The 20,049-nt window shown below is 42.9% G+C and overlaps 1 protein-coding gene and 1 pseudogene across 6 annotated transcripts in view; one reads left to right on the top strand and one right to left on the bottom strand.

Annotated features, from left to right (window-relative positions):
- Positions 1-20,049, top strand: part of LOC126252976 (uncharacterized) — an 802,035-nt gene that overhangs the window by 583,817 nt on the left and 198,169 nt on the right. The window lies entirely within an intron of this gene.
- On the bottom strand, positions 6,568-6,685 carry LOC126254158 (5S ribosomal RNA; annotated as a pseudogene).

Raw genomic sequence — 20,049 nt, 5'->3', positions numbered from 1 at the left:
GTGCCCTTTGTCAGTGGATTTCCGCATTTGCGGCCCATATCTTCGCTACAATGACTGCCGACTCGTCTGTTCGTTTCCTTACTGCATCAAGTGCTCGCAACATCACGAGGCATTCAACTTGGCGACGGCCAGTGGTCATAACGTTTTGGCTCATCAGTGTACGTACTTTTAGTCGTCTCCTAAACCTCTGTTGTCCCCAGTTCGATGCCTCTTCGTTAGCTTCTTGATCGCGCATCTATTCTTTAGCATATTTCTGAAAATTACATACCGAAAGCTTTTGTTCTCTTCTAGTATGTTTAGTTTATCTTCCACGTTTCGATTTCATACAACATTACTCCGTACATACATATTCAGAAATCGCTTTCTTATGCTTAAACTTATATTCTGTCTTAACGTACTTCCATTTTCAAGAAAGTTATTTGGCTGTTACCAGAAGACCAGATTTTATATTCGCTTTACTTCCACCGTTGTCACTTACTTTATTGTGGAAAGAGCGAACCTCATCTCCTACTTTCATTGTCTCCTATCTTCACGTAGTTCCCTCAGCTTCACCTGATTTAATTTGACTATCCTTCATCCGTCATATTATACTTTCACATGTGTTCATCTTGAAATCTGTTTTCAAGAGAATATCCTTTTTGTCCAACTGTTCTTCCACCATATCTCCGCTACAACTACTCATACAATTTAATTACTTTTCCCAATTTTTTCTACGTTTCCTCAACTGCCTGTTCAGTGTACATATTAAATAACATGTTGGTTTAGATAACATTACACCTTACATCGTTCTCAACTACTACCTATCTTTCATGTTCTTGCACTCTTTATAAAGGCAGTCTGGAGTCTATATCAGTTGTATATTCCACTCTAGATTCTCAAGAGCTTTTCTTTCCTAAGTCTATAGATACCTTAAATGTGGGTTTTTCTTCAAGTTATCGTTTATGATAAATCGTGAGGTCATTATTGCCTTACTCTTTACTATAGCTGTTTGAAGGCCAAACTCGTCTAGCACCAGATGGGCTTCAGTCAGTCGTTCCATTCTTGTGCAGATAATTCGGGGTGTTATTCCATACCAGTACTTACGCAACTGATAGTTCTTCGATAGAACACCACTCAGAATCGGACCCTGGTGTTATTTTTTTTTCAGACAAGATGAAATAACTGGTCTTGTTTGGTTCGATCAAACATCTCACTACTTCTGAGGCAATGTCATCTACTCTAGGTGGCTTCTTTCGACTGATGTCTTTCATGCTCTGTCGTACTCATCGCATCGGCCAACTAATCCTCATCCATTTTCTTTTCTCTTTACAGATTTTTTCTTCTAGTTTCTTTATGTAGCCCTTAATAAATTCTTTCCACGTTTCACTCTTCCTTTCTTTGCCTGGTGCTAGCCTTCTATCGGAGCTCTTGATATTCGTACAGCTGCTTTTATTTCCTCCTGTGGTTTCTTTGTTTTCCTGTATACTTAATCCATCTTTCTTATTAGTATGCAGCTTTAGATTTCTCTTCTTGTTTTACCATTTTCACCTTATGTCGATCTTATTTTTAAGTTATTCCATTTTGTCTGTTTCATTTGCTGCATTTTTATTTTTTCTCCTTTCATGAATAAAATTTAAGGTATTGTGTGGTATGCAAAAGATTCAGTTGGACCTTCTCTTTCTGTCTAGCTGTTCCTCTTCCACTTTCACTATGCCATCCCACAAAACTATCCACTCATCTTCTCCTTTCTTTCGCCTAGTTTACTCAGTCGTTGTCTATATTTCTTTGGAATTTTCAACAACCTTCGTTTATTTCAAGCCACTCAGATCCCGTCTCCTTGATTTTTTTACCCATCCTTCAAATTCTTCAGCATTAATTCGCATTTCATAGCTGATAATCAATTGCCACAGTTCAAACCAGCTGCTATAACAATTTAGAAGTATAAAATCTGGTCTCTAAGCCGGTATAGAATATATGTCTTCAACGTTCTGTCATAATTCTTAAACTATTTTCAGTGATTAAATTGTACCGTATAGGAACTAACAATAATAGCAGTGCTGTTAATATTACTACTGGTCATAATAATAATAATGAGTATAATAGTAATAAAATAATACATAATATTTGAAATAAAGACTGACTAGGACGTCCAAGAACTCTATCAATCATTGCCAAGCCGAATGACTTCTTGCATAAAGGTCAGACGTGGATCAACGCGTTACGGACTTGCTCAGTTTGTGAAGCAATATCATTGAAGTTTTTCGTAAACAGATTTCGTAAGGGTGGAACTAACGCTAATTACATAGGTTTTTCAGCAAAAGCCTACATTATCGTCAGCAGATAAACAAGTGCTTGGTCTAAATGTTCCAGTGATTTGTGACACAACTCCAAGCACCTCAGCAGTACATATCTGATGCAGCAAACACATAATATGTACACAGCCTGGCATTTGTTAACGAATAATTGTATATACTGTCTTAATTTTTGACATAATAAGCGCCAACATCAAACGATCGCCCCAAAAATTCGAAAGGACCCATTACTTTTTTTTCGAAAATAGTAAATATTTTTCTGGATGTATGTGAAATGACATAAATAAAGATCATTCTTTGCATTTTTCACATTCCGACTTTTCTGAATTAATCGTTTGAATGCTTCCAACACATAATGTCTTGGTGCTCATCGCATGTATCAGTGGACATTAAGATGTTGTCAACGCATGCTTTTACTGTTTGAAAGAATTCCTCACCCAATATTAGATCTAATCTAATATTCACGTGAAACTAGATACCAATAAACTGAGCCCAAATAAATTTATTTGAACATGTTAACGTCACCCATTCCACATAAAACCTATGTTTACCATAATTTGTTAGACACAATCTCTTCAGGAATTAATGACCAAAATATTCTATGTCTTTTGGACTCCAGTGCTTCGCATCGGAAGTTTAAGTGTGGTGCAGTTCCGTCCCCCACATCGTACAGTCTGCGCTTCGGGGTTCATTCTCTCTACCCATGTGCACAGCTGTCCTACCCATAGTGTGCAGGTGTTTATTGGAATTCGCATGACTAGTCATTGGACCTACCTTGAGTTTAAGTAGCCTCCCGTTCAAGCTCAATATTGCAGATGTTCTCTTAAAACGTGGTTTCGGCATAATTATATTTCTATCATTTTGTTTTGGATTTTAGTCCAATATTCTATGAGCTGCTTCCTGATCCAGCTACTGATTTTAGATTTATCGTCGCCTTAGTGATAGTTAAGTTATGTTCCGGTCTAACAAATAGAGTTTTCGACCAAACCCCGTCTGGACTGTCTACTTGCACACTACCACCAATTCCTGGAAGACTAAGACCCCACATTAGCTTTACACCTTGGTTTCCAAGGTATTATTACTTACAACTGTTAAAAAGAGTCTTTCAAAATTAGTATATTGCTTTTAAGGCTTGTATGGCATTTTTTACATTCAACTTAACAATTATGAATAGTATATCAAAGGAAAGAGCAACTCAACCTTTGGTTGCAAGTGTTGAGCGGGAGCACACATCAGTCGATAGGCGAGTTCTTCCCAAACCTTGATCAGTGCGTCTGGATGTAATTGTTGCAACAATGCTATTTTTCAACTGGGGTGGATCAGCTGGTAGCGGAGGCACGTGCACATGATCCTTTATGAACCTACAAACATAAATATCGCATGGCATCCGATCATGTGTGAACGTGGTTATGCAAAACAAGTTCTTTCATCCGGCCCCTTGCAACCAATCCAGCGATCGGATACAACATTGTTAAACCAATCGCGTACTGTGTCATACAAGTGAGACGGGGCACCATCTGGCTGCCAAATAACATTCTGTGGTTCAGCTTTTTCCAGTCGAGGAAAGAGCCATAGTTCTAGACCATCAACATAAGAAATACTGGCTATAGTTGCTTCACAAAAAAAAGAGGTACATAAATTATACATCGGGATGTGGCATAAAAAAAATTCAGTTTAGGGGAGTCTCGTTGCAGCTATACTGCCTCGTGGTGATTTTCGCGCCCTCAGAGGCGTGCATTATGTCTGTTCACGTTTCCACTGTGGTGATATGTCGATTCATTACTGAAGACGAAACGATCAAGAAAATCTCCATCGTCATGCAGTAACATTTCGTTTGCAAAATGTCACGTATAGTGTACTCTGTAGGCTTTAGAGTGTGTAGCAATTGCAAATGACAAGGACACAGTTGTAAGCGCCTCTTTAAAAGTCTCCTCGCAGACGTCATTGCAATTGCTAGTTCGTGACTAGCCTTCTGAACTGATTTCAGGGTGCTACGGGTGAAAATATGTCACTAGTTCAACATGTTCTTCAGTCATTCGTTCCATACTCGTCCCTTTGGGCACAGGTCTAAAAACAAAACCGTTTGATAAATGAAAAGCTCTGGTTTGCTTTTGTTCTACAGCATTAGTTTTATTATGTTTTCGGATTACAGTGCCATCTTCAGACATTTACTGACTATTGTCGGCAAAGAAGTTACAATCTTTGTAAACAACATTGGAAAAGAAATTACACATCTAGATTGAAGCAGAAATGTACAGTAAATAGCATCTTCGATGATGTAGGGGTAATGCAATGTAAAAAGCAAGAAGCTGAATAGTAAATACATATGAACGGAGTAAACAGGAGAAACTTCAACACAAGACTGGAACAGGAAGTTTATATAACACTTTATATTAATAAATGAAATTAATAAAATAAAATTAGTACTTGACAAGCCTACTTCAGGAGATATAATACATGGAGAGTGATACACAAACCAATTAAAAGAAGAAAGAATTATCAATATAACTAAAGAATATATGAGGACCTTAGACAATATCAGTAAGTTAATAATTGGCAACCAATGCTGTACAATCGCAATAAAGTCATGAGATGTTCAGCTGCGTCTTTTATTAGAACTATAAAGAGTCAGTTGAACATCTCATGACTTTATTGCGATTGTACAGCATTGGTTGCGAATTATTAACATAAAAATGATCGCAGGCCTCAGACGGGATTTTATGTCCTGTATATCCTAATATCAGTAAGATAAACACAGATGAATAAATGCAGGAAAATGGAGGAGTGTGGGGAAACATATAGTAAATGCCATCTTTCAGAGTGTGATGATACTGTATTTTAAGAAGTAAAAAGGTGAACAATATAATAATATAAAAAGAGCAAACTGGAGAAACATTAACACTGTACTCAAAACTGTGCTCATGTAACGGTTTTCATTAAGTAAAAGAACCAAGTAAAATAAAAACAGTACTTGATGAGACAACAACTAAAGGTAATAAACTTGGAAAGTAATACAAGTACCAGTTAAAAGAAAGACTTAACAATAAAGGAGGAAAAACTGTTTGAGTTGCTCTTTCATTTGAAGTGTTATTTAGAATTGTAAATTGTGTGTAATAAATACTGAAAAGCCTCTTAACTCATATATTCATCTTAAAACACTCTGTATGTAATTTAATGTTTTGTCAGCCAATCCACACTCAAAAGGAAACTGGTTCTTAATATTTATATATCTATATTATGTTATAAATATTGAATTGTAACTGAACCAACCAGTAAAGCAATGTTTCGTGTAGAAAAATCAACGGATGGTTCGTGTAGCTTTTTTATAGTATCAAAGAAAGAAAGGAGGACAGTTTGGACCAATATTTTGGGACAGTGGGATCATTGGAGGCAGAAGAGTGACTCAGGTAGGACAAAAATGGAGAGAACGTAACGATTACATTCATTTTAAACGAAGCATCGTGGCGTTGGCTTTAAGCAGTTTAGGAAAACCAAGGAGGGTCTAAATCTGAATGACAGAATAGTGATTTGAACTCTAATGCTCCCGAATGGGAGTCCAGTTTGTTACGTCATCGTCTTGTAGTGACGGTACTGGCTCTGGGACGTTGCGTCATGTGCAGACGTGCTCCTGTTTCAAGTGCAGGTAGGGCACGAAGCTGCGTGGTGGAAGTTGGCACAAGGTGACGTCTGTGATCGTTACGTCAACAGCAACAGGTTGCGTGCCGGCTTCTCTGAAAAGCGTCGGCGTGAAACGGAGCGGCTTTTGTGTCATTTGTGGCTCACAGGCAGCGGGTGGCCTCCAGAAAGGCAGTAATAGTCTCGGCCTAGAAAAAATGAGATTAATCTGGCTGACAAAGAACATGAAGACATCTTTGTTTACTGGTCACATGACAGGTATCCACTTTGCTCAACCTTGTGCCACCTGCTACACTTTCACTGACCGTGGGGGCAAATTTATCAGTAAATGCAATTCTTTACTGCTTTTATGGGAATACGTCGTACCGCTTCTGTACGCTCCTGGCATCTAGTGGCAATCCGCCACACCAGCTGTAGTTTCTACTTCTTGTAGCAGCAGCAGCAGCATCAGCACTCCGTCTTCAGGCCACAAGAGGCCCATCGGGACCATCCGACCGCCGTATCATCCTCAGCTGAGGATGCGGATAGGAGGGGCGTGTGGTCAGTACACCTCTCTCCCGGTCGTTATGATGGTTTTCTTTGACCGGAGCCGCCAATATTCGGTCGATTGGCATCACGAGACTGAGTGCACCCCGAAAAACGGCAACAGCGCATGGAGGTCCGGATGGTCACCCATCCAAATGCCGGCCCCGCCCGACAGCGGTTAACTTCGGTGATCTGACGGGAACCGGTGTATCCACTGCAGCAAGGCCGTTGCCTCTACTTCTTGTGATATATGGCTATTAGCGCCGTAAGAAGTGTATATCTCACCAAATAATCCAGAATGAGATTTTCACTCTGCAGCAGAGTGTGCACTGATATGAAACTTCCTGGCAGAAGTAAAGCTGTGAGTACCGGGCGTGAGTCGTGCTTCGGTAGCTCAGATGGTAGAGCACTTGCCCGCGAAAAGCAAAGGTCCCGAGTTCGAGTCTCGGTCGGGCACACAGTTTTAATCTACCAGGAAGTTTCACCAAATAATGTTGTTTTAAGGGTTTTTGCGAAGTGTACTTATCACCAAGGTACTTTCTCATAGAGGGGAAGTATGCTTACCACAACATTAGTGTGTCTTTTGTGGATCTAGGGAAGTTTACTTACTATCTATTAGTGGGTTTACAAAGCTTTTGCGAATAGGTCTTACCACCTCTGGATATGCATGACATCTTGTGGTAGTACACTGTACGTTTGTCGTGAGATCACTACTGTTGTCACGAGTGAAATCGGATAAAATTGCTTCGCTTCTACAGTAGGAAATACACTTACCATCACAATAACAGCTCACAAAAGGACTGTAAGGAGATATTCGAACCACCATTGTTTTCGGTCCTATAGTACAAAAATAAAATTACCAAAAAATAAACATAGTTTACTGATAGCAGTTCTAATACGATACAAATAAAATTAGTTTCGCTGGATCACTACAAAAGAATGAATCCGCGAAAGGGTTAATCTGCTGGTAACACCGTACATATGTAATGTCATTCGACATTGTAAGCCTCCGTCTTCCTCATCCCTCTTCGCTGCAACGTTTCTTTCAGTGACTTCGCTGTAGATCATTTCTTCGCAATATTCACATGAAACATTCAGAAGAGATGATCGAATGCCAACGTAACTTCGTAGAGGAAAACATTATCGGCGGGTGTATAAATGATTAGAACTCCAACTCTCTATGACGGGTAGAACGACCACCAGAATGCTTTAATACTGGACATTTTGAATTTTACTACCAGGTATGGTAGGGTATATGAGGCCGTCAATAAACACTGAATGATCACTGTGAAGGATACGGAGATGCGCAAGACAGCGTTATAGACACCTGTCAGAGTTTGAAAACGATCTCATCGGGTGTCTCCACTTGGCCAGCTGGTTGAATCTTACAATATCCAGATTTGCAGGGGACTTGGATGTGACACTGCCCCGATGTTGGGCTGCACGGTTAGTGCAAGCACACTCGTCGTCAAGGTTTCGATCGATAACGTCTGATCACCACAAAGGAGGATCGCTGCACAGTGCATGAAGCACTGCGTGTACCATCCGAGAACGCTGCCTGCAACATTCTACACTAGTGTTTGGAAAAAGTGAAACACCGACACCTAGAAATGTCGTCACAATTTTATTTACTCCCTTATTAGTTACACGACACTACAAAAATGATTAGCTTAACAGTGTAGTATACGCACTCTGCCTGTGGAATTTCAGTACGGAGTAGCGCCACCACGTGCTGCAATCACAGCAGCTGGTGGTGCGGAATCAAAGAGTGCTTGACTATGCTTCCGGGAGATATTCTGTCAGGTGGTTTGTAGGCGCGTCCACATAGCATATTCATGAAAGGAAATAAGAGTAACCCATTGAATTACAGACCCATGTCACTGACATCAATTTGCAATAGGATTTTGGAGCATATACTGTACTCGAACATTATGAATCACCTTGAAGAAAATGACTTATTGATACATAACGAACACGGATTCAGAAAATATCGTTCTTGTGCAACACAGCTAGCTCTTTATTCCCATTAATTAATGAGTGCTGTCGACAAGGGATCTCAGATCAATTCCATATTCCTAGAAGGCTTTTCATACCTTTCCGTCACAAGAGACTATTAATCAAATTGCGTGCATATGGAGTATCGTCTCAGTTGTGTGACTGGATTCGTGATTTCCTCTCAGAGATGTCACAGTTCGTAGTGATAGACGGTAAATCATCGAGTAGAACAGAAGTGATATCTGGCGATCCGCAAGGTAGTATCATAGGCGCTCTGCTGTTTCTGATTTACATAAATCATCTAGGTGATAATCTGAGCAGCCCCGTTAGACTGATTGCAGATGATACTGTAATTTACCGTCTAGTAAAATCATTAGACGATCAATTACTACTACAAAATGATCTAGAGAGAATTTCTGTATGGTGCGAAAAGTGGCAATTGGCACTAAACAAAGAAAAGAGCGAAGTCATCCACACGGGTACTAAAAGAAATCCGATAAATTTTGGGTATACGATAAATCGCGCAAATCTAAAGGCTGTCAATTCGACTAAATACCTATGAATTACAATTACGAGCAACTTAAATTGGAAAGACCATATAGATAACATTGTGGGGAAGGCGAAACAAAGACTCGGGTTTGTTGGCAGAACAATTAGAAGATGCGACAAACCCACTAAAGAGACAGCCTACATTACGCTTGTACGTCCTCTCCTGGAATATTGCTGCGCGGTGTGGGATCCTTACCAGGTAGGATTGACGAAGGACATCGAAAAAGTGCAAAGAAGGGCAGCTCGTTACATGTTATCGCGCAATAGGGGTGAGAGTGTCACTGACATGATACGCGAGTTGGGGTGGCAGTCACTGAAACAAAGGCAGTTTTCTTTACGGCGAGACCTATTTACAAATTTTCAATCACCAACTTTCTCTTCCGAATGCGAAAATATTTTGTTGACACCCACCTACGTAGGGAGAAACTACCATCATAATAAAATAAGAGAAATCAGAGCTCGAACGGAAAAATTAAGGTGTTCCTTTTTCCCATGCGCCATTCGAGAGTGTTATGGTAGAGAAATAGTATGAAAATGGTTCGATGAACCCTCTGCCAGGCACTTAAGTGTGAATTGCAGAGTAACCATGTAGATGTAAATGTAGAAGCATCAACTGTGGCTGCAGCAGGACGTGAATAAACAAGTTGCTGACCCCACATGCAGCCGGGCGTTATGGTGCTGAAATGTGACATGTGGAACGGCCTCCAGGAGCGGCAGTGGCTCAGCCTCTAAGACCTTCTTAATGTAGCGGGAATTGTTCAGACTGCACTCAAGACGTAGGTTCCTAGATCGCGTGTTACAGGCAACAGCGCCTCAAACCATCGCACTTGGCTTTTTTCCACTGTGCCACTCAACAGTACATGTTTTCGCCACGGTGGTGTCAAATGCTTATGCGGCCATCACTTTAGGACAAGATGAAGCGGGAATCGTCCGGAAACAATACACTTTGCCATGAAGCATGCGAGGTTCACGTCCTCTTTTCAGTTTGCAGTGTTGGTGAGTTATAGTCAATGGAAGCCGACGCAATGGCATGCATGTCACTACTCCATCCCACACAAGACGGCGTCGCAGAAATGTTCACATCCCTTGCAGTGCTTCAACGCCGCGCCAGCACTGTGGACGAAGCTGTTCTGTCCATTACGATCAAGCGGACAAGATGGCGGTCATCTCGCATTGCGGTCACATTGTGCCGACCAGTACCCTGTCGGAGCTGCGTACGGCCCTCTTCTCTCCACTGGTTCCATACATGCCTCGCTGTTAAAGGATGAGCCGCAGTGTTGCTCAACAACAAACCTGCCACCCAGAGCCCAACCATTCTGCCCCGTTTGAACGCACACAGAAGCCAATATTCCACCCTGTGAGGTCGACCAAGCACAGTGGCACTTGGCTACACGTCTCCATTTCGTATGACCGCTCCAAACTGAGTGTTTCGTGACATTGACCTGTTCGGTCACACAAAAGAGGACGCTCTTGGTCCTACGTGCACGTCACTTCTCTGCCATTTAAATCACTTATTATGGTTCCGCTGTTTCACACGTCCCGTTATCGTGGCGTGTCTCAAACCATCGCTTCTGAGTGTTTTACTTTTTGCAAACAGTACTGTATGTTATACCACACAACTGGTCGGGGTGGTCGGCAGCAGTCGGTCTAGACAATTACTGTCTCATGCACAGGCTGCGTTTGGAGTGGTGTAGTGAACAGGAAACATGAACTGCTGATGAATGGCGTCGCACTGTGCCGAGAATAAATCGCGGTTCTGAACTACCCCTGATGACCATCGTCGCCAAGTATGAGGGCGATCTGGGAAGAGATCATTCCACAGTATCGTGGTGCCATTTTTCGATAGGACAATGCTCGTCCACACATGATATTTGTCTCTGTGAGCTGTCTGCATGACGCTGAGGTACTCCTGTGACCATCAAAATCTCTAGACCCATACCCCGATTCAACATGTGTGGGACCAGATGGGACTCTGTCTCAGGGACAGTGTCCGTAACAGATAGGACCAGTTACAACAGTTGTGAGCCGGCTTCCCTAAGAAGAGGATCCAACGGGTTGATGGCACCCTGTTCAGCGTAATATGTGGCTGCATCCAGGCCTGATTGGATGCAATGTCGTACTGGTCAGTGGGCTCATACTACAAAACTCTTTGTAAATTTGACTCAGTTTTGTAATAACTGAAATAATATGATTTAATCTCTCGCGAAGTTTCATTTGGTTCCCTCACGCCCTCCTGAGCCTTTGCTTTTTTATCAGGCCTTACATGTCCATACAAGATGTTTTTGTCATTGTTACCATTCCTGCTATTTATATTTCTTCTCCTCTTCTTTCAAATAGTTCTTCAGTTCTCTTTCTGTAACTTCATTTCCCTTTAAATGTTTATCTCCGCAGCCACGTTTCAAAACAATCTGTTTGTCCCCTTCGGTGATAACCGCGCACAGTTCACAGGCAGATAGTACCTCGCTCCAGGCACAAAACACTTGGCGAATTTCCTAGTTTTATACGAAATCTTTCGCATATATGTATGAGTCACTGACTGTTTCCACCTAGAATATCTTCGAAGGTATGATAGTACTTGAAAAGAACCGGCCTGTGTGGCCGACCGGTTCTAGGCGCTTCAGTCTGGAACCTCGCGACCGCTACGGTCGCAGGTTCAAATCCTACCACGGGCATGGTTATGTGTGATGTCCTTAGGTTAGTTAGGTTTAAGTAGTTCTAAGTTCTAGGGGACTGATGACCACAGACGTTAAGTCCCATTGTGCTCAGAACCATGTGAACCATTTTGAACCTGAAACGTTTGTAGGACAATGGGACAACGGGGGCTATAATATGACTGGTTTTTTGTTGCTAGGTGTGGTCGCGTCTGAGATATGAAGGTCAACTTTGTTCTTTTAAATGGGATGCTACAGTTTTGTACTTATTTTCTGATAGCGGCTATCGAGACGAATCCAGCGAGGCGTAAGAGTAAGGCCTTGTAGGTCAACGAAGATCAAAAAGGTGGCTTGAACGTCCATTTACAGAAGGTGTTCGAAGCGATGATCATTGGTAGCAATGCAGTCTTATCATGGATTGAGTGATATTCTTTATCACGTCAGCACGTATCGAAGCACATGCTCTGACAATTCTCTCTGGTGTATCGTTCAAATGTTCAAATGTGTGTGATATCTTATGGGACTTAACTGCTAAGGTCATCAGTCCCCAAGCTTACACACTACTTAACCTAAATTATCCTAAGGACAAACACACACACCCATGCCCGAGGGAGGACTCGAACCTCCGCCTGGACCAGCCGCACAGTCCATGACTGCAGCGCCCTAGACCGCTCAGCTAATCCGGCACGGCCTGGTGTATCGTGCAAGTAGTAAATATTTGTCGAATACGGCGTATCCATCTAACGTGCCATTGACATGTAAACAACATTCGACGGTTTCGGAATACAACAGTAATAGGAACAGTAAGATTACTATCGTCCAATCAAGCGGATATGATGTACTCCTTCGAAGAAAAAGTCGATATGCTTCTCAGTGCCGAAGAACGCCGACGAAATTCAGTCAGAGCTAAAGACTTACACACTGAAAGATACCCTCAACGTACTCATCCTAAACGTCGTACATTTAAATACGTCTATGATAAATTGAGAAAAACTGGAGCTTTAACGCATCGGAAACATATCCGGGCCGACCGGTGTGGCCGAGCGGTTCTAGGCGCTGCAGTCTGGAACCGCGCGACCCCTACGGTCACAGGTTCGAATCCTGCCTCGGGCATGGATGTGTGTGATGTCTTTAGGTCCGTTAGGTTTAAGTAGTTCTACGTTATAGGGGACTGATGACCTCAGATGTTAAGTCCCATATTGCTCAGAGCCATTTGAACCAGCCAAACATATCCGGAAAAGGAAAGTTACGAATGAGGAAACAGAAATTGGTACTTTTGCCACTGTGATTAGATATCGTTGTCGTAGTTCGCGTTAAATCGCAAGGGAATAGTTGTTTTGTTCGTTTTCTGCATCGCCATAAATATCATCCCTACCATATCAGTCTCCACCAAGAATTAACTGGTACTGATTGTCTGCGTCGCAGTGAATTCTGCCGATGGGCGCAACTTCAAATTCAGAGGGATGACGCATTTATTAATTAGATTTTATTTACTGACGAGGCTACATTCACGAACCATGGAAATGTTAATTTCCATAACTTGCATTATAGGGCAACTGAAAATCCATGTTGGCTGCGGCAAGTTGCACACCAAAAACCGTGGTCGGTGAATGTATGGTTTGGGATTCTGGAGGACAGAAATATAGTCCCTATTTCATCGAAGGAATCTTAATGGTAGGAAGTACACCAAATTCCTGAAAGAAACATTAGGTCTGTTATTGGAAGAAATAACTTTAGGAACAAGGAACAGAATGTGTTATCAACACGATGGGTGTCCTGAACACTTTTCGCTGATGGCTAGAAATGAGATGCAGAGACAGCTCCCATATCGTTGGATTGGACGCGGGGGAGATGTGTCGTGGCCGGCTCGTTCGACAGACTTGACGCCTCTGGATTTTTTTCTTGTGGGGATTCGTAAAAGACATTGTTTATAAAGACGTTCCAACTACACCTGAAGATACGCGGGAGAGAACTGTCAGAGCATGTGCTTCGATAAGAGCCGAAGTGACAAGGAATACCAGTCAATCCATGGTAAGAAGATTGTAGCACTGCATTGATACCAACGGTCATTACTTCGAACACCTTCTGTAAATGGACGTTCATGCCACCTTTGTGACCTTCGTTGACCTTCAGAGACCTTACACATAATAGGATTCATCTCGATAGCCGCTATCAGAAAATAAGTACCAAACTATAGCAGCCCATAAAAAAAAAGAAGCAAAGTTGACCTTCATATCTCTGGCGCGACCCCACCTAGCAACAAAAAACCGTCGTATTATGGTCCCCGTTGTCCCATGGCTCTGTAGCGCGTCAAAAGCGACCTGTTGTGGTTGGTTGGTTGGTTGGTTTGGGAAAGGAGACCAGACAGCGAGGTCATCGGTCTCATCGGATTAGGGAAGGAAGTCGGCCGTGCCCTTTGAAAGGAACCATCCCAGCATTTGCCTGGAGCGATTTAGGGAAATCACGGAAAACCTAAATCAGGATGGCCGGACGCGGGATTGAACCGTCATCCTCCCGAATGCGAGTCCAGTGTCTAACCACTGCGCCACCTCGCTCGGTGACCTGTCGTGGCTACTGGTGTCTCCATCTAGACGTACCGCTGGTTACGACAACCAATGATTCTCTCTTTCAGTGCTGATTCATTCCATGACCGATCTCTTATGAGAATCAGGGATCTGTGGGTAAGGGGTTCTTGGGTAGGTGACGCTACGTCAGTAGTGTGTAACAGGCTTGGATTTGGGCCGGAAGGGACGCTCGCATTAAGAGGGAAAACGTATTCGAATCCCGGTTCTGCACAAAGTTTCACCTGTTACCATTGATTAATTTCAATGCCCAAACGTGGCTAAAGTCAATGAAACCTTTGAAAAGCTGCAGAACACCACAAAATTGGTAGGTATAAGGCCATATACTTTTTTGTATTGAATTATTAAGAAGTGGGTTTGTCATTCAGAAATTGTATTTGAATTTATGTTGTTTGTAAGAAGCTCATGTTACGTCTCGTGCAAGAAGGACCTGCCAGAATTCTACAGCGGCAGGATTGCGACCTGTTAGAATTGCGGTTTATCGTTCCACAAACATGCTTCGTAAGCGTCGGTAGAGATCCCACAACTGTCACGCCAATACATAACCGATGATTTCAGGAAAGCCATACTCAGCGCGAAGCAACATCTTAATGACCCCACGCGACTAGCACCCGAGGGAACAGGCAATATTATTCGAAGTCCTGTGAAGGATCGTACAGTCGCATCACCTAGAGCCAGATCACATTTATCCATACGGACAGGGTGACAAAGTCTCGAGCACCACAGACTGTCAGCACGAGGTCCGTCGTTGCAGTTGCAGAGAGAACGAGGCAACGGTGGTGCACCCACTGACTAAACTCAGCACTAACGTGGCATTGCGTCGACTTTTCCGGCGACACTCGGTTCTACGAGACGAACGTAGCTGTGTGGAGCTTCCGAGGACAATAAACTTTGCCAGATTGCCTTAGTCAGCGTATTATGGATCTATCAGCGACTGGCGGTGCGGGGTGTCATGGGGGACGGAACGTGTGTTTCAATAGCCGTTAATTTCGACAGCGCGCGTTACATTTCTGTTGTGTTAAGGCCGGAGGATGTGGCCCTATTTTCAAAACCCCAAATCTTTCAGCAAGCTAACGTATACTGAAGTGACGAAAGTCATGGGACAGCGATGTGCACAGGCTGAGCAGGCACGAGGTGTAGAAGGGCAGTGCTTTGGCGGAGCTATCATTTCTGCTCAGATAATGCATGTGGAAAGTTTCCGGCGTGATTACGGCCGCGCGACAGGAGTTAACGGACTTCGAATGCACAGTGATATTTGGAGCCATACGTGTGGGACATTTCATTTCGGTAATCGTTAGCGAATTCAATATTTCGACATTTACAGTGTCAAGAGTAGGCCGAGAATACCAAACTTCAGGCTTTACCTCTCGCCACAGACAACACAGCGTTCGACGGCCTCACATAACGATCGAGAGCATCGCGTTTACATATTGTCAAGAGCTAACAAACAAACATCACTGCGTGAAATAAACACATACATCAACTAGGGACGTACAATGAACGTATACGATAGGACATTGTGTCGAAATTTGGTGTTAACGGACTATGGCAGCAGACGATTGACGCGAGTGCTGTTGTTAACAGCATGAGTCGCCTGCTGCGTCTCTCCTGGGCTCGTGATCATACTGGTTGGGCCCTACAGGACTGGACAACATGGACTGGTAAGATGAGTCCCATTTCAGTTGGTGAGAGCTGGAGGTAGGGTTGAGTGTTGCACAGACCCCACGAAGCCATGGATAAAAGTTGTCAACAAGGTACTGTGCAAGCTGGTGGTTGCTCTGTAATTAAAATTAAAATTTAAAACAGTATTGATCGCAATCATGTTAAAATATTTTTTATTGGAGTGAGTGACCGGTTTCGACTCTGTTACAGAGTCATCTTCAGACACTGTAAAGATATATTGCAAAGTACTTTTTTTTTTTTTTTGTCATCAGTCTACTGACTGGTTCGATGCGGCCCGCCACGAATTCCTTTCCTGTGCTAACCTCTTCATCTCAGAGCAGCACTTGCAACCTACGTCCTCAATTATTTGCTTGACGTATTCCAATCTCTGTCTTCCTCTACAGTTTTTGCCCTCTACAGCTTCCTCTAGTACCTTGGAAGTCATTCCCTCATGTCTTAGCAGATGTCCAATCATCCTGTCCCTTCTCCTTATCAGTGTTTTCCACATATTCCTTTCCTCTCCAATTCTGCGTAGAACCTCCTCATTTCTTACCTTATCGGTCCACCTAATTTTCAACATTCGTCTATAGCACCACATCTCAAATGCTTCGATTCTCTTCTGTTCCGGTTTTCCCACAGTCCATGTTTCACTACCATACAATGCTGTACTCCAGACGTACATCCTCAGAAATTTCTTCCTCAAATTAAGGCCGGTATTTGATATTAGTAGACTTCTCTTGGCCAGAAATGCCTTTTTTGCCATAGCAAGTCTGCCTTTGATGTCCTCCTTGCTCCGTCCGTCATTGGTTATTTTACTGCCTAGGTAGCATAATTCCTTAACTTCATTGACTTCGTGACCATCAATCCTGATGTTAAGTTTCTCGCTGTTCTCATTCCTACTACTTCTCATTACCTTCGTCTTTCTCCGATTTACTCTCAAACCATACTGTGTATGTGGTGTCACCGCCAGACACCACACTTGCTAGGTGGTAGCTTAAATCGGCCGCGGTCCATTAGTACATGTCGGACCCGCGTGTCGCCACTGAGTGATCGCAGATCGAGCACCACCACACGGCAGGTCTCGAGAGACTGACTAGCACTCGCCCCCAGTTGTACGGACGACATTGCTAGCGACTACACGTACGAAGCCTTTCTCTCAATTGCCGAGAGACAGATAGAATAGCCTTTAGCTAAGTCCATGGCTACGACCTAGCAAGGCGCCATTAACCATATCTGGAGAGAGTCTCACTTGTATTATCAAGAGCGATGTTCCGCAGAAGTGAATAAAAGTTAAGTATACGAGAAGCTCTGTTCTTTTCTTTATAGCATTCATAACGTATCCTGTTTCAGACTTAACGCCAGTCGGCGTGTGTGTACGCGTGCCTTTCGGTTACCCGTCACTGTGGACTGGCTGCCTTGTCAGTCCACTACAGTGTACTCATTAGACTGTTCATTCCGTTCAGCAGATCATTTAATTCTTCTTCACTTTCACTCAGGATAGCACTGTCATCAGCGAATCGTATCATTGATATCCTTTCACCTTGTATTTTAATTCCACTACTGAACCTTTATTTTATTTCCGTCATTGCTTCCTCGATGTACAGATTGAAGAGTAGGGGCGAAAGGCTACAGCCTTGTCTTACACCCTTCTTAATACGAGCACTTCGTTCTTGATCGTCCACTCTTATTATTCCCTCTTGGTTGTTGTACATATTGTATATGACCCGTCTCTCCCTATAGCTTACCCCTACTTTTTTCAGAATCTCGAACAGCTTGCACCATTTTATATTGTCGAACGCTTTTTCCAGGTCGACAAATCCTATGAACGTGCCTTGATTTCTCTTTAGCCTTGCTTCCATTATTAGCCGTAACGTCAGAATTGCCTCTCTCGTCCCTTTACTTTTCCTAATGCCAAACTGATCGCCACCTAGCGCATTCTCAATTTTCTTTTCCATTCTTCTGTATATTATTCTTGTAAGCAGCTTCGATGCATGAGCTGTTAAGCTGATTGTGCGATAATTCTCGCACTTGTCAGCTCTTGCCGTCTTCGGAATTGTGTGGATGATGCTTTTCCGAAAGTCAGATGGTATATCGCCAGACTCATATATTCTACACACCAACGTGAATAGTCGTTTTGTTGCCACTTCCCCCAATGATTTTAGAAATTCTGAAGTAGTATAGAAGTTATAAAAATATATGAAGATAAATAGTAATAAATTATACCCAGAGCGGTGGATGGACACTGCTAGATGAGGTCCGTCGACCCTCGACGCTCGTGTAACTGCTGACTGTGCATGGAGGGAACGGGTATTAAGAGGACTGGTCACACCCACCGTTCTGAGTATTACATCATAAGCAACCAATCAGAAAACACGTTCATGACTAGGTAACGTAATACATAACTACGAAGGAACAGTTACAGTTGGAATACATCATAATGTCAATTATTGATCATTATTCGTCAATGAATATAAATTATAATATTAAAATGGTTCATTGGTATGAAATAAGGATTAGAATACGCTGCCCTCTAAACACAGAACTACAAAATCTGCACCAAAGATTGTCATTGCCCCAGCGTTTAAGTGGATAATCTAGGGTTACCGTAGTAATGGCGTCCTGTTCCGCTGTGGACGTTAGCGGTGCTGTCAAAGATTGTACTAGGGGGAGATACGTCGTATGTTACGGTTATGTGATGCCATAGAAATACGGTTAACTTTGCTCTCTTCTGATGTCAGCGCCATGGAAAATAACTGTAGGATGGCGGAACCACACCAACATTTTTGTAATAACGGTGGAACGATGTTACTAAAGGGCATCGATAAATGTCGTGGAAACGACGTCCTAGCCCGGTGAGGCAGCCATCAGATGATGAGAGATTATTGTGTACTCAAGGCTTGACAATTCGACCACGAAACCAGTGTTTGCATAGGTATCTCCGCGGTTGCCATGGAAATAGTGACCGAGCGAGGTGGCGCAGTGGTTAGACACTGGACTCGCATTCGGGAGGACGACGGTTCAATCCCGCGTCCGGCCATCCTGATTTAGGTTTTCCGTGATTTCCCTAAATCGCTCCAGGCAAATGCTGGGATGGTTCCTTTGAAAGGGCACGGCCGACTTTCTTCCCCATCCTTCCCTAATCCGATGAGACCGATGACCTCGCTGTCTGGTCTCATTCACCAAAACAACCCAACCAATGGAAATAGTGTCCATCCACCGCTCTGTGCATAATTTATTACTATTTATCTTATTTTTATATATTTTTTATAAAGTCTATACTAATTCGGCAATTTATCTTTACAGAGTCTGAAGATGAGTCTTTCATAGAGTCGAAACCGGTCACTCACTCCAATAAAAAATATTTTAATAAGATTGCGATCAAGACTGTTTTAAATTTTAATTTTAACTACTTTGAAGATCGCTGACTATGTTTTCAAAAATTTTATGCTCTGTAATGGTGTGGACCGGAATTGATTGGGTCGTCTGATGCATCTCATTCAATCATTGTCTGGAAACGATTACGTTCGGCTACTTGGAGACCATGTGGAATCATTCAGGGACTTCATTTTCATGGATCACAATGCGTCATGCCATCAGGTCACAATTGTTAGCGACTGGTTTGAAAAACATTCCGCAAATTTAGAGCGAATGATTTTGACACGCAGGCCGCTCGACATGAATCCCATCCAAGATTTATGGGACATTATCGGGAGGTCAGTTGGTGCGCAGAATCCTGCACCGGCAATACTTTCGCAGTAATGGGTGGCTACAGAGGCAGCGTGGCTCAATATTTCTGCAGGGGTCTTCCAACGAGTTGTTGAGACCGTGCCACGTCGAGCTGCTGTACTCTGTCGGACAAAAGGAGGTCCGGTACGATATCAGGAGGTATCCCATGACTTCTGTCATTTCAGTGTAAGACAGCAAGTTGCCCACGCTGTCCTGAACTACCTCGATGCAGATATGGAGGGTGTTCGGCTGTTGCATTGGTCAGCATATTTCCAGATATCTTCCCAATCCGTCAGAACCTTGGTCGGCATACACTATCCTGATTTATCCAGTAAGTTAGACGTGTGAGGTTTTCCACTTCACAAAACTATTTCTGACGCAAGAACAAGAAGAATACAGTTGCGAGGCTTCGAGAACGGCACAACTGATTTG

The sequence above is a fragment of the Schistocerca nitens genome, chromosome 4 (genome assembly GCF_023898315.1).
Source record: "Schistocerca nitens isolate TAMUIC-IGC-003100 chromosome 4, iqSchNite1.1, whole genome shotgun sequence".
NCBI classification, from domain to species: Eukaryota; Metazoa; Arthropoda; class Insecta; order Orthoptera; family Acrididae; genus Schistocerca; species Schistocerca nitens.
The sequence above is the reverse complement of the archived record's forward strand: the minus strand, read 5'-3'. Positions and strand labels throughout refer to the sequence as shown.